We start from the raw sequence: 14801 nt of genomic DNA on the forward strand, positions 1-14801 counted from the left end.
GGAGATGTGCTTGAAGGTGGGATCCCGTTGGGTATGTGTCGGAAGTTACAGAGAATTATGTGCTGGACACAGAGGCTGGTGGGGTGGTAGGTGAGAACAAGTGGAACCCTATCTTTGGTGGGGTGGTGGTGAGGGCAGACGTGTGCGAAATTGAAGAGATTCGGTTGAGGGCAGCCAATTCCATTCTCAATCCTTCCAAATGCACAGCACCTCACTCACTCCGCACTAATCCTAACCTCACCTTCAAACCTGCAGATAAGGGGGTGCTGTAGTAGTCTGGTGGACTGACCTCTACCTTGCTGAGCCCAGCAACAAATGTCAGACACCTCCTCTTATCTACCCCTCGAATAGTATCCCACTAAGGAGCACTAGGCCATTGTCTCCCACACCATCACCGACCTTATTAGCTCTGAGGCTCTCCCATCGACTGCCACCGACCTCATAGTTCCCTCACCCCGCACCTCCTGTTTCTACCTCCTACCCAAGATCCACAAATCTGCCTGTCCATTTATACCATTGTTTCAGCTTGTTCCTGCCCCACTGAACTCAGATCTGCATACCTTGACTCAGTTTTATCCCCCCGGTTCAGTCCCTTCCTACCTACATCTGTGACACTTCATAAACACTTGATCTTTTCAATGATTTCAAGCTTCGTGACCCCTAGGGTCTTATTTTCACCATGGATGTCCAGTTGTTATACACCCCCACCCCCCACCAGGAAGGCCTCAAAGCTCTCCGTTTCTTTCTGGACACCAGACCCAACCAGATCCCGTCCTCCACCACCACTCTCCTCTGTTTAGCAGAACTTGTTCTCACTCTCAATAATTTCTCCTTTGGCTCCTCCCACGCCCTTCAAACAAAAAGTGTAGCCATGGGCACTCGCATGGCTCCCAGCTATGGCTGCCTTTTTGTCAACTACATGGAACAGTCTATGTTCCAAGCCCACACAGGCATCATTCCCCCCACTTTTCCTACACTACACCAAAAACTAAATTGGTGCTGCTTCATGCACCCATGATGAGATTGTCAGCTTCATCAACTTTGCCTCTAATTTCCGCCCTGCCCTCAGAATTTACCTGGTCCATTTCCGACTCCTCCTTCCCCTTTCTCAATCTCTCTGTATTTATCACTGGAGACAGCTTATCTACTGATGTCTATTATAAACCCACTGACTCTCACAGCTACCTGGACTATACCTCTTCCCACCCCGCTACTTGTTAAACTGCCATCCCCTTTCTCTCAATTCCTCCACCACATCTGCTCTCAGGATCAAGCTTTTCATTCCAGAACTAAGGAGATGTCCTCCTTCTTCTAAGAAAGGGGCTTCCTTTCCTCCAGCATCAACACTGCTCTCAGCCGCATCTCTTCCATTTCATGCATGTCTGCCTTCAACCCATCCTCTCATCACCCCACCAGGGATAGGATTCCTCTTGTCCTCACCTACCACCCCACCAGCCTCCGTGTCCAGCACATAGTTCTCCGTAACTCCCACCATCTCTAACAGGATCCCACCACCAAGCACATCTTTCCCTCTTCCCTACACCTGCCCTATACCACTTCCCTCACTACGATTCAGGGCACCAAGCAGCTCTTCCAGGTGAGGAAACACTTCACCTGTGAGTCTGTTAGGGTTATCTATTGTATCCGATGCTCCCGGTGTGGCCTGTTGTATATCGGTAAGACCCGACGTAGATTGGGAGACCACTTCACCGAGCACCTGTACTCCATCCGCCAGAAAAAGCAGGATCTCTCGGTGGCCGCCCATTTTAATTCCACTTCCCATTCCCATTCTGATATGTCATCTACTGTCACGATGATGCCACATTCAAGTTGGAGGAGCGACAACTTATCTTTCGTCTGGGTAGCCTCCAACCTGATGGCATGAATGTCAATTTTTTGAATTTCTGATAATGGCCCCCCTCCTCTATTCCCCATAACCTTTTCCATCTCTCACCTTACCTGCCCATTACCCCCCTCTGGTGCTCCTTCCCCTTTTCCTTTCTTCCATGGACTTTTGTCCTCTTCTATTAGATTCCCCCTTCTCCAGCCCTGTATCTCTTTCACAATCAACCTCCCAGCTCTTTACTTCACCCCTCCCCCCTCCCAGTTTCACCTATCACCTTGTGTTTCTTCTCTCCCCCACCCCCCCCACCACCTTATAACTCTGACTCCTCATCCTTTTTCTCCAGTCCTGCTGAAGGGTCTCGGACCGAACATCATCAGCTGTACACTTCTCCATAGATGCTGCCTGGCTGCCCACTTCTTCCAGCAGTTTGTGTGTGTTGCTTGCATTTGTAGCATCGACAGATTTTCTCTTGTTTGTACTTTGAAAAGAAATTTACATTGAACTTTGAAGTTTGGTTACATCTGAAGTGAGCGTTAAGATTTGATTTTAGAAACATAGAAAACCTACAACACGATACAGACCCTTCGGCCCGCAAAGCTGTCCTTACCTTAGAAATTACCTAGGGTTACCCATAGCCCTTTATTGTTCTGAACTCCATGTACCTGTCCAGGAGTCTCGTAAAAGACCCTATCGTATCCACCTCCACCACCGTCACCAGCAGCCCATTCCATGCCCTCACCACTCTCTGCATAAAACAACTTACCCCTGACATCCCCTCTGTACCTACTTCCAAGCACCTTAAAACCGTGCCCTCTCGTGCTAGCCATTTCAGCCCTGGGAAAAAGCCTCTGACTATCCACCCGATCAATGCCTCTCATCAATTTTATTTTATTTAGAGATACAGAATGGAACAAGCCCTTCTGTCCCAATGAGCTGTACAACCCAGCAACCCACTTATTAAACCCTAGCTTAATCTTGGGACAATTTACATTAACCATTAACCTACTAACCTTTGAACTGTGGGAGGAAACTGGAGCACCCGGAGCAAACTAATGTGCTCACGTGAGGGTCATACAAACTCTTACAGATAGCACTGGAATTTAACTCTGAACTCTGATGTTCTGAAAGATACAAAACTAAGCTACGATCTTAAACCAGGCAGAGGGTGCCTAAGACTTTTGCACAATACTGTAGTAATTTCATGTATTGCAGTGTGTTGCAAAAAAAATTCATGACCTATGAAAGTGATGACAAACCTGATTCTATTACGGGTCTCCATCATGGACAGAGAGTAGGAGGCAAGCAGGGAGAAGGGAATTATTGTTGGGAAAAGGGGAAGGGAGAAGAGAGGGAGCAGGTAGTACCAGAGAGATATTCTGTAATGATCAATAAACCAATTGTCTTGAATCAAATAACCTCGCCTGGTGTCTCAGGGCTGGGTGTGTCTGCAGCTGTGCCAACACCCCCCCCCAACCACCACTTCTCTGTCACCTGTCACACAGCCCCCCCTGCAGCACTCCACCCTTGCCATTCCCAATATCCTTTGTTCATGCCAGGTTTACAAATTCATTCTCCACTCCACATTGACAAATACAGTACTGTGCAAAAGTCTTATGCACCCTAGCTATATACGTATATGTGACTAAGATATTTTCACAGGTGTATGTCAGACATTTAGAGGAAACAAATAAAACTGCAGATTTGAAACAAGAACAGAAAATGAAGTGTCCCTGACCTGAAAAGTTTCCCTTTCTGCAGATGCTGCTTGACTGGCAGAGTTCTAGTGGCATTTCTATTTTGTATCAGATATTTAACTTCGGTCCGTGAGCATGATGAGGATATTATCACGTACTGACCAATGCCAAAACTGAGTTAAAAGTATTTCAAAGCTCAAAGTAAACCATATACTACCTTGAGAATCGTTTCCTTGCAGGTATTCGCAGAAAAATAAAGAAATACAAAATAATTAATGAAAAACTAAATAACAATCTATAAATAGTAAAGACTGACAAATAACCAATTGTGCAAAAGAAGACAATTCATGCAAATTATAAAAAATAATACTGAAAAATGAGTTGTAGAGTCATTGAAAGTGAGTCTATATGTTGTGGAGTTAATTTGAGGTGAGTGAAATTAGTCACACTGGATCAGGTATCCGATGGTTGTAGGGTAATAACTGTTCCTGAATCTGGTGGTGTAGGAGCTGAGACTGTACCTCCTGCTTGACGGTAGTAGCAAGTTTGCAGTGACAATATGTATCCCTTGCCTCCATTGCCAATAATTAACTTTGTTTGCAGCAGAATTTTAAAGATGGGGAAAAGGGTTTATATAATAAGGTTTTTTTTTAACTAGAGTTATAATCTGTTGGCTGATTTAGATTATTTAATTATGGCTGCAGCCCTAGATTCTAATTTTGTTTTGAAATGGAAGATCTTTCAGACAATTTGTACTGAGTATCTTTTCTAAATCTCTGGGTGCAGAGTTGACCATACCAATGATTATTAGAGTTTTTTTAGGCTGCAGAGAAGCATACTGGATTTAAAATCTCTGCTTAATAAGCTTCACGGGGTGGATCATTGCTAACGCCCAGTCACATGAGGCCTGAAATTAGAAGGACACGGTACTGAGGAATCTCTCTAATATGGCCTGCTTTGTGTATGGCTGCTTCTTGCGGCCTAGATTCTCTGCTGCTGGATATGACTTGACTCAGTAAGTCTTGACCCTTGACGCTGCATGACAATTGTTTCTGTGACAATGCTCATTAATGGTCTCCAGGGGTAAGCTGCCCCGTGGGCGCTGGCTGTGTTTCACTGGGTTCTTACTTACTCAAGCATCGGAGACAGTGGTAAACTCTAAATGATCACAAGTGCAAGGTGCCCCCCCCCCCCCAGAATGTCACCTCTCATTAGTACCTGCTCTATTTTCAGTTTGCAGTTTAATTCTGCTCTGATTAAGCAGGTGAATGAGAACAGTGTGCCACTAGTAAGCCTACAACACCAAGCAGCTGACTCTGGTAAACCCCTGCTTAACGTGAGAGTCACTGTGCTGAAAGTCAGAATGTTCATGTAAAATTCAGAGCCTGCAGTCTCACTGCTTTTTATCCTCTTGCCCATTGTAACGTAAGGTTGGTCCCGATCACTGGGAGAAACTGTTAGCATGGTAAAATAAATTCTAAGGCCTTTCATTAAAATAAATTCCAAGTTCACTCTTTGATAGTCAAATGTTGAACCTCGTCACATTATTTATCTGTGACTTAACTGTACTTAACCTGCTCCCTAAAAAGATTGTTGGGAAAATGGCATTAGGGTAGCAGTCTTTTCAAAGAGATCAAGAAGGTACATGCTATTTAACAAAAGCTGGTGGCATGGTTAGACAACGTTGTCATGGGTCAAGGATTTTATAGTGCACCCACGTTTGGGTTTTCCTGTGTGGGTGGTTGTGCCACTCTGAGGGCTCACCATGAGTGATGAGTGACACCAAGCTAATTATGTTCAGGAGGCTTACAACAGCCGTGCACATCTTGCTGGATCTTCTTTGGGTAGGAATGTTCCAAGCAAATAGGGATACAATGTTACTCAAATATGACTGGATTCTACATTAACTGAATGATTGGAACATGGGTTGAACCTTGTACTGTGCTGAGTGCATAATAAAAGCAGCATTGATTAAAGACCTAATAAACAGGAATTCTGCAGATGCTGGAAATTCAAGCAACACACATCAAAGTTGCTGGTGAACGCAGCAGGCCAGACAGCATCTCTAGCAAGAGGTACAGTCCATGTTTCAGGCCGAGACCCTTCGTCAGGACGAAGGGTCTCGGCCTGAAACGTGGACTGTACCCCTTCCTAGAGATGCTGTCTGGCCTGCTTGATTAAAGACCTAGCATGTTATAATATAGTAGTAGTAGGTGTCGGGTACTTTTGCTTCACTAGAGCCACCTCCTCTTTGCCTTCTAACTCCCACTATTCCCTTCCTCCTACTGCTGTTGTCTTCATTTATGCATTCCCCATCAAACTTAATTAAACACAAAAAATATGCTGGGAATTCCCAGCAGGGCAGGCAGAATCCATGGAGAAAGAAACAGGGTGATGATCTTCCATCAAAACTGAGAAAAGTTTGGAGTTTGGTTGGTTTTGAGATGCAGTGGTGGGGAGGGATGTTGGGATTGTCTGTGATATAGTAGACACCAAGTACGGGTAAGTGATGCGTGGGGTGCTGGTGCCAGCTGGGAGACAGCCATTAAATAAATGTGTATGCAGGAGGTTGCAGAAACGACAGAGGATGATCCATTGAATCTTAATATCAATGGAAAGGCAACGAGGGCAAAGGGAACCCTAACATTGTTCTGGGTGGGAATGAAACCAAAAGTGTGGGAGATGAACTAAACAGTAAATACTGGTGTGGAAGCTGTCACCAAAGAGATACGACGGAGCTGAAGAACTTAGCAGAATGGAATGGATTTCTTTAAGAAATAGCTGGAAGGAATTGTGACCGAGATAGCTACGGGAACCTGTGGGCTTGTAATGGATAGTTATATCTAACCTATGCTGAGGCTTCATAAGACATTGGCCAAACCACACTTGCAGTATTGTCAGCAGTTTTGGGTCACTTATCTAAGAAAGGATATGCTGGCATTTGGAGAGGGTCCAGATGAGTTTCACAAGAATGATCCCAGGAAGGAAAGGATTAGCATATGGGGAGTATTTGATGGCTCTGGGTTTGTACTCATTGGAGTTTAGAAGATTGAGTGGGGATTTCTTTAAAACCTATTGAATATTGAAAGGCCTAGATAGAATCGAGGTAGAGAAGGTATTTCCTATAATGGGGGGGGGGGGGCTGTCTAGAACCAGAGAGCACAGCCTCAGAATACAAGGATGTCCCTTTAGACAAGGATAAGGATAAACTTTGTAGCCAGAGGATGGTGAATCTGTGGAATTCATTGCCACATAAGGCTGTGGAACCCAAGTGGTTGGGTATATTTAAAGCAGAGATTGATAGATTTTTGAATAGTAAGGGTATCAATGGTAATGGGGAGAAGGCAAGAAAATGGGATTGAGAGATAATAAATGAGCTATGATGGAATAGCTGAGCAGTTTCAATGGCCTGATTCTATGTCTCATGGTTTTATGCTTTATGTCCTGAGATGGAGATAGAATGTTGAGAAAGAGAAGGAAAAAGTTTGGGAGCTGGGTGGAAGTTAGCACTGAAGATGATGGAAGTTTAGAGTTTGTGCGAGAGCAGGAAACGGCATTAATACCATCATCTGTATCTTAATAAATGAGGTGAGAGAGAGGACACAAGTAACACTGAAACATAGTCCACAAAGCAAAATGTTGATTGAATCAATGTGGGAACCAGAGCTACATCCTTCAGGAAGAGAGTAGAGTTAAAGCAGAATTTGTTCAACGTGAATTCAGTCAAGTGAGGGAGAGCAGTGGAAAGAGAGCTGGTTTGGTACATGTTCGAGGAAAAGGTGAAGGGCTGTCCCATGCAGGACAAAGGTATAGAGGGATTATATGACCAAAGGAAACTGAGCCAGATACAACCAGGAAAACAAATTACTAGAGGGCATCAGAAATGGCACGATTGTAAATGGAAAGAGATTGTTTGAGAGAAAATAATAGAGCTAAGGTAGGAAGAAATAAGTTCTAGGAGACAAGACTAGGCTCAGTCATTTGGTCTATCAGGATAATGACGTGTATAGATCTTGAAGAGGTGGTAGACTTTGGTTGGGGCATCTTTGAGGCTGGAGGTAAAGTGAGAAAATCGCAAGGCAAATTGAGACCAGTGAGAGTGTTGGCCTGATCTTCAGTGGTAGGGGTCATCGGCCAGAGGGAAGGCATGAGGAGATATCAGAGAGCTCGCATTTAGCCTCTGAGTTGTAGAGATCAGCCCACCAATCGGCGACCATGCCACAATTATAGGTTTGGGTTCAACATTTTCAGTTTACCATCCTGTTTACTTTGTATCAGTACTGACCAGAACTAATGAAGAATCAATCTGTCAGATTAAATCTGCTTCTCTCTCCACATATACACTGCCTGATATTTTCAGTTTCTTCTTCGATTGCCAGCATCTATAGTGCTTTGATTCTCACAGTTCCATCCCTTTTTCCTCTCTCCCTATTTTTATTCTTTTGTTTACCTCTCATTCAGACAGACCTATGCAATTAACAAATCATCTCACTCTCTGTTTCTCCCTCTCAACTGGCACCTCTATCACCACAGTCTTCACCATTTTAGAGACATTCCCTTTGTTCTCTCCACCCGACCCCATCACTGGGTAGAAGGCAGCAGATGGTAGAGGGTTCAAGAACCACGGTGCACACAGTAGGAACAAACTAGAGTGTGGGAGGTTTAGCCTGGAGGGCTGGAAAAAAGGATTTTCCTGTTCAGAATATGCTGTGGAATTCACAAATGGAGTTAGTGATTGAGCAGAGACTACATTAACATTGAAGAATAGACTGGTTAACAAAACTGGAGTAAACAGATATTGAAATAATATGGACTACTGGAGTTAAGTCCCTACTTGAGTGGGGAATAAAGTGGTCTGAATGGATCAAGTGGCTTAATTCCATGGTGTAGTTCAATGTAATTTAATATAGTCTCCTCAGCAAAGCAGCCTTTTGTTTCTATTTTGAGCTGCATCTTCCACTTCAAATACCTCCTACAATACATTTTGGTTAATTGCATTCTATGTTCAGATGAACTACCCTCCTCCACACCCATCCCACACACCATATCATTAATTCAGGGACTCTGAACCTTCAGATTTTGGGAAAGGCATTTCAGATATGGATGTTGTTTTGATATGAACAGCAACATAATATGTTCAAAATATAATATCCTTTCTAATGGACCCTCAGGTCTGTTTTGGCTTTGTATTGACTTTCAAATTAACTATTCTTTTTACTTATAAAATTGCAAGGACATCCTAAATGTAATTGTTTGCTGTCACCAGTCATGTTGGTTGATTACTGACAGTTATGGACACGTTAAGATCCAGAGAGTGGAGGCAGAGCCAGCACTGGACAAAAGCTCGGCTGGCCCAAGGTTCTCTGGTTAATGAGATGAAGAAGCCTTCCTCACATTTTGAAGGTCTGTGCAAGTCAAGGATGCATAGTCAGTCAAAAAAGCTGGCTGTGTATTGGTCAGAAAGGCTTTGCCTAACACCCAGTGGCAATTTCAAATTCCAGCATTTTATCAGATTTAAATTCAGTTAATTAAATAAATTCTGGAATTACTAAGACAGCACCAGCACTGTAGACCAGAGGTTCATACAGCATGGAGACTGGCCCTGATGACCATCAAGCACCCATTTACACGAATCCAATTTTACCCTCTGTGTTTTCCAGTCCCCCTCCCCCCCACTGCTGATTCTATTTGTCACCTACATAGTCAGGACAATTCACCGTGGCCAATTAATTTACCAACGTACAATTCTGTGGAATATGGGAGGAAATTGGAGCACATAGATGAGACCCATGTGGTGATAAGGAAAATGTGCAGTCTCTATCCAGAGGATGGGATTGAACCTTAGTCACTGAAATTATTTGACAGTTGCTGTATTAGTTGTGCCACCGTCCATTTTCTGAAACTACTAGATTTGGTTAAAAATCCATTCACATCCCTAAGGTAGTATAGGGAAGAAACTCTGCTTCCCTTCCCCAATTTTGACGACTTGCAAATCCCCTGGTATGTCCTCTGATACTGTCAAGCAAGCCACTCAATTAGGGATATTCAGTAAATGTTATCCTCACCAGGATCAGTCTTCATGCTGATCAATACGCACTCTGGGGCTAGGTCCAGAAGAAATATCTCTTTAGCATTGATCATGATGAGGTCATTAAAACCTGATGACATCATGAAGTTATCTAAAAGCTCAGTTTGTTTCATTCCTGCTGTGGTTTACTCCAGGGATTCCAAGGCTGATGAGACACAAGTATCCTTTTGTGAGCTAATGCAGCCTATGGGTATATTCAGAGATGTCTATTTTTACATCATTGCCCTGTTGTTTTTTCCACCACAACATCATATTCTGTACAACAGAATGAATGCAGATTGTATTGAAACATTCAAACTTAGCTATAAAAATAACAAAAAATTAAAAAGAAGCAAACCATTGGGGAAAAAATAACGTTGCTTTCATGACCTGCTTTCAAATTCACCATAACAGGAAGGATAGGGAAGCCATAGAAAGGGTGCTGAGGAGATCTACAAGGATGTTGCCTGGATTGGGGAGCATGCCTTATGAGAATAGGTTGAGTGAACTCAGCCTTTTCTCCTTGGAGCGACGGAGGATGAGAGGTGACCTGACAGAGGTGTATAAGATGATGAGAGGCATTGATCGTTGGATAGTCAGAGGCTTTTTCCCCAGGGCTGAAATGGTTGCCACAAGGGACACAGGTTTAAGGTGCTGGAGAGTAGGTACAGAGATGTCAGGGGTAAGTTTTTTACTCAGAGAGTGGTGAGTGTTTGGAATGGGCTGCCGGCAACGGTGGTGGAGGTGAATACGGTAGCATCTTTTAAGAGACTTTTGGATAGGTACATGGAGCTTTGAAAAATAGAGGGCTATAGGGAAGCCTAGTAATTTCTAAGGTAGGGACATGTTCGGCACAACTTTGTGGGCTGAAGGGCCTGTATTGTGCTGTAGGTTTTCTATGTTTCTATAACCTTACAACACAAATTGTACAGTGGTGTGAAATGTTCTTTTCTGCCATGCTTGAGTACCAAGGATTTTATTGAATCATTTACTAAGAACTGAGTTGGCTGGTCTGTAACTCTCCTGATGGAAAACATGCTGAAATGACTTCCCTGGTACAGTGGCTAGGATAGCAACTGCGAGTCAATGAGTGCACAGCTTAAGAACACAGTTCATGAACCGTGGACTTGTGACCTGAGTGTTAGATAATCAGGTTTTCTTGTTTGAAGTTGTACTGAGATCAGTGTGGTACCAGCAGTACATTGCATCACTGGTTCCGTTCAGAACTCCTGAATGAGAATTCACTCTTACCCAACTGCAGATAATTTTGCAAAAGTGGCCGATTCCCTTTCAGGTGGATGCTCTGGCCATCCCTTTGAATACAGTGGTTTCTTCATTATCCCCACTCTCTCTCTCTCTCTTTCCCTTAACTTTAATTGTCTGTGATGTTCTGTCCCTTTGACTCTGTTTGTCTAAATCTCCTCCACCTCTCTCTTTCTCCTTCATATTGACTCTTGAAGCTCAAAGTTCAAAGTAAAATTTATTAACAGAGTACATACATATCACCGCATACAACCTGGAGGTTCTTTTTCTGCAGGCATACTTAGCAAATTTATAGAACTGTGAACATGGTCAATGGAGAACAAGCTGTGCAAATGTAGATACAAGCAAATAGCAATAAATAACGAGCATGAAATAACAAGATAAAATAGTCCTTAAATGAGTGTAGCTATCCCCTTTTGTTCAAGAGCCTGATGTTTGAAGGGTAGTAAATGTTCTTGAATATGGTGGTGTGAGTCCTGAGGCTCCTGTACCTTCTACCTGATGGCAGCAATGAGAAGAAAGCATGGCCTGGGTGGTAAGCATCTTTTGATCATGGATGCTGCTTTTCAAGAGAGTGCTTGAATTTTGATATCTCCAAATTTGTCTATCACCTTTCTGTAATTTTGTTCAATGGTTTAACCATATTACATTTTCTTTGGTTTATGCATACTGTGTCTTAGAGAGAAGAACACCTGTCTCTGTGGTTCAGTTGGCTTAATGTGCCTTGTCTGATATCTTGTAGGCAGGAAAAACTTGGGGAACAAATTAGCTGGAGGATTAGCTTTAGGGCAGGATGGCAAGAGTATTCTCCAGTAAAGGATATCAAATACACTGCCCGAGTCTGTCTCGTTTGGGTAAGTGAGTCCTCGAGTTACACAGCCAAGTATTGAGTTGCCCATTGTGACCCTCTCTGTGCTTTATTACAGAGCTGTGGTGTAATTATATGTCTTCAGCAAATAAGCCAGAGTGCTTTAGATCTTTATAGTGAAGCCAAAGTCAGGATTTTGATCAGAGTGATTGAATAGTTTTGTACATTTTGCTTCCTCTCGAGAATTGTTTTGTTCGGCCTGGTCTACATAGAAAAGTTTCACAAAGACAAAGCCACATAATCTTCTTCCCACCCTGCTTCAACCGGTCCTATCCATGCAGTCTTCTATTCCTTACTTTTTCTGGATGCTTATTTGATTAAACCAATATATCCAAGCCAATTACCACAACTACTCCACATATCCCCAACTACTCAATGCTCTGTATTGAATCAGTATAGCCTAAAACCGGTGTAAGGTTATAAATGAAACACTCTGACTGTTGTTCATGTATAACACACAGTGGGGATAACACTGACACGTTGCTCTTTGCTTTGGAGCAGGTTAGTAAACCCAGTCAACAGAAAACTGTGGAATTGTTAAGGACAAGGAGAAAGGACGGTTGCATGGTGACAGCGATCGGGGTTCAATTCTCAGTGCTGTCTGTAAGAAATTGGTACGTTCTCCCTCTGACTGTGTGAGTTTCCTCTGGATGCTCTCGTTCCTTCCCACGCTCCAAAGACGTACGGGCTAGTAAGGTTTAGCAAGTTGTGGGCATTCTATGTGGGCATCTGAAGCATGGTGACACTGCGGGCTGCCCCCAGCACATCCCCCAACATCAACAGTCTCTGTTGATCTTAGACGCAAATGGCACACTTCACTGTATATTTCAATGCACATGTGACAAATAATGTTAATGTTTTAAATCTTAAAAAAAGGCAAAATACTCCTTCCTGTAAAGAGTCAGATGTAAATCCCACTGATATCCATTCGATTCATGTTTCCTTGCCATCCAGTTTACTAATTTAAATGCATGGAACAACGTTCTTGCTTTATCAACTTTTTCATTAATGTAATGCCCTAGTAAAGCGATCCTGCACAGTTGCATCACTGTACATGTGCAACATGGGATTAATATGATGACATTTGATCTAAGAGCAGCTGAGATTGAGAGTATAGTTTTGGTTGTGGTTAGTTAATTGCCACTAGAGCAGATACCACCACTACTACTACTACTTAGCACCAAGTGGCACTGTTTATTGCTTGTGCTTAACTTCTATAAATAGGGGATGCCCAATATTGCAATTATTGTTGACTCCAATATGCTAACAAAATTTTTTTATCAATCCATTTGAAGTAAATAATACTAATGATAAACTATGAAAAACGCTGACCATTACTCTTAGAGATAAAGTGTCAGAACATAGAACAGTACAACATGGAACAGACCCTCTGGCCCATCATGTCTGTGCTGACCATGGTGCCAATCTAAACTATCCTATCTGCCTTCACATGATCACTAGTTAACGAATTTCACATCACATGTTGGTGATATGTCACCTGATTGTGATATCCCTCTAATCCATGCCTGATCATGTTCCTGTTTGTACAATACGCCTCTTCAATGTTGGTGTCATATTCTACAACCACCTTGCAGAGTGTTCCAGGCATTTACCATAAAAAAACTTTCCTCACAAATGTCTTTAAACATTCCAGGTTCGGAATCATAAATTAGATTTATTATCAGCAACATACGACATGAAATTAGTTGTTTTGCAGAAGTAGTACAGTGCAAAGACAAAAATCTATATATTTCAAAAATATGTCGATAGTGCTAAGAAAAGGAATAACGAAACGGTGTTCATGGACTGCTTGGAGATCCCATGACAGAAGCGAAGAAGTTGTTCCTAAATCATTGACTGTGGGTCTTCAAGCTGCTGTACTTCCTCTCTGATGCTAGTACTGAACAGAGGGCGTGTTCCGGATGGTTAGGGTCCTTGGTGATGGAGGTTGCCTTCTTGAGGCATGGCCCCTTGAAGATGTCCTCATTGGTGGGAAGGGTTGTGCCCATGATGGAACTGGCTGAGTCTATAATCCATTTCACTTTCAAGTTATTCCTACAAGCTTTTGACAGTTCCACATTGAGATAAAGTCTCCAACTACTGTATCCATATGTCGTAATTTTATTTACTTCTGTCACATTGCCCCTCAACCTCTGACAATCCAGAGAAACCAATCCAAGTTTGTCCAACCTCTCCTTATAGTTAACACACTCCAATCTTCTGATCGGAGCATTAGTTATTTCACACAATTAAAAGTATTGGATGGCAGGTCTTTCCAACCGTCATTGACACCTGAGATGAGTAGTCAGCTTTACTTTAGACTTATCTATCATCATAAATAAACTTCCATACTTTAATCAGACAATCATAGTGTACTTTAGAGAGCAATTTTGAGCAGAGTATTTCCAGAGAGGCCCGTAACGAATCCTGGAAGATGGTCTGCACTGCTCAGCATAGTCATAGTGGCTCAAATTAATTAATGTCCCATTTAGAGAATTTGATTACAGCAGGAGTTCCCAACCTGGGATCCACAGACACCTCAGTCTCTGAGGCATAAAAAATTTTGGGAACCCCTGGATTACAGGAATTGTCAACATACTCAACACTTAGAAAAGAACAAACCTGCAAAGAAAGGCAGATTTTCATTTATGTGGCATTCCCAATCGCTACAAAATGCCAGAAAACTTTTTATAGTCAGTCAAGTGGAGAGAATACAGCATCAAATATGTACACAGCAAGCTCACCATGCCTCTATTTCCTCAGGATGCTAAAGAAATTTGGCATGCCCTCATTGATCCTTACTATTTTTTAATTGATGTACCATAGAAAGCTTCCTATCTGGATTCATCATGGCTTATCATGGCGACAGCTCTACCTGTGACCACAGGAAACTGCTAAGTTGTGGACACAGCTCAGCACCTCAGGGAAACCAGCATATCCTTCATGGACTCAGTCTATACTTCTCACTCCCTGAGTAAAGCAGCCAACATAATCAAAGATCCCACCCACCCTGAACATTCTCTCTTCTCCTCTTCCCCCATTCAGAGGTTACAAAAAAGCCTG

The 14801-nt window shown here is 42.8% G+C and overlaps 1 protein-coding gene and 1 long non-coding RNA gene across 11 annotated transcripts in view; one reads left to right on the top strand and one right to left on the bottom strand.

Moving 5' to 3' along the window:
• Nucleotides 1–14801, top strand: part of psd3l (pleckstrin and Sec7 domain containing 3, like) — a 532485-nt gene that overhangs the window by 304228 nt on the left and 213456 nt on the right. The gene's annotated exons all lie outside the window — the stretch shown is intronic.
• Nucleotides 1–14801, bottom strand: part of LOC140196706 (uncharacterized) — a 56336-nt gene that overhangs the window by 38741 nt on the left and 2794 nt on the right. The gene's annotated exons all lie outside the window — the stretch shown is intronic.

The sequence above is a fragment of the Mobula birostris genome, chromosome 4 (assembly GCF_030028105.1).
Source record: "Mobula birostris isolate sMobBir1 chromosome 4, sMobBir1.hap1, whole genome shotgun sequence".
NCBI classification, from domain to species: domain Eukaryota; kingdom Metazoa; phylum Chordata; class Chondrichthyes; order Myliobatiformes; family Myliobatidae; genus Mobula; species Mobula birostris.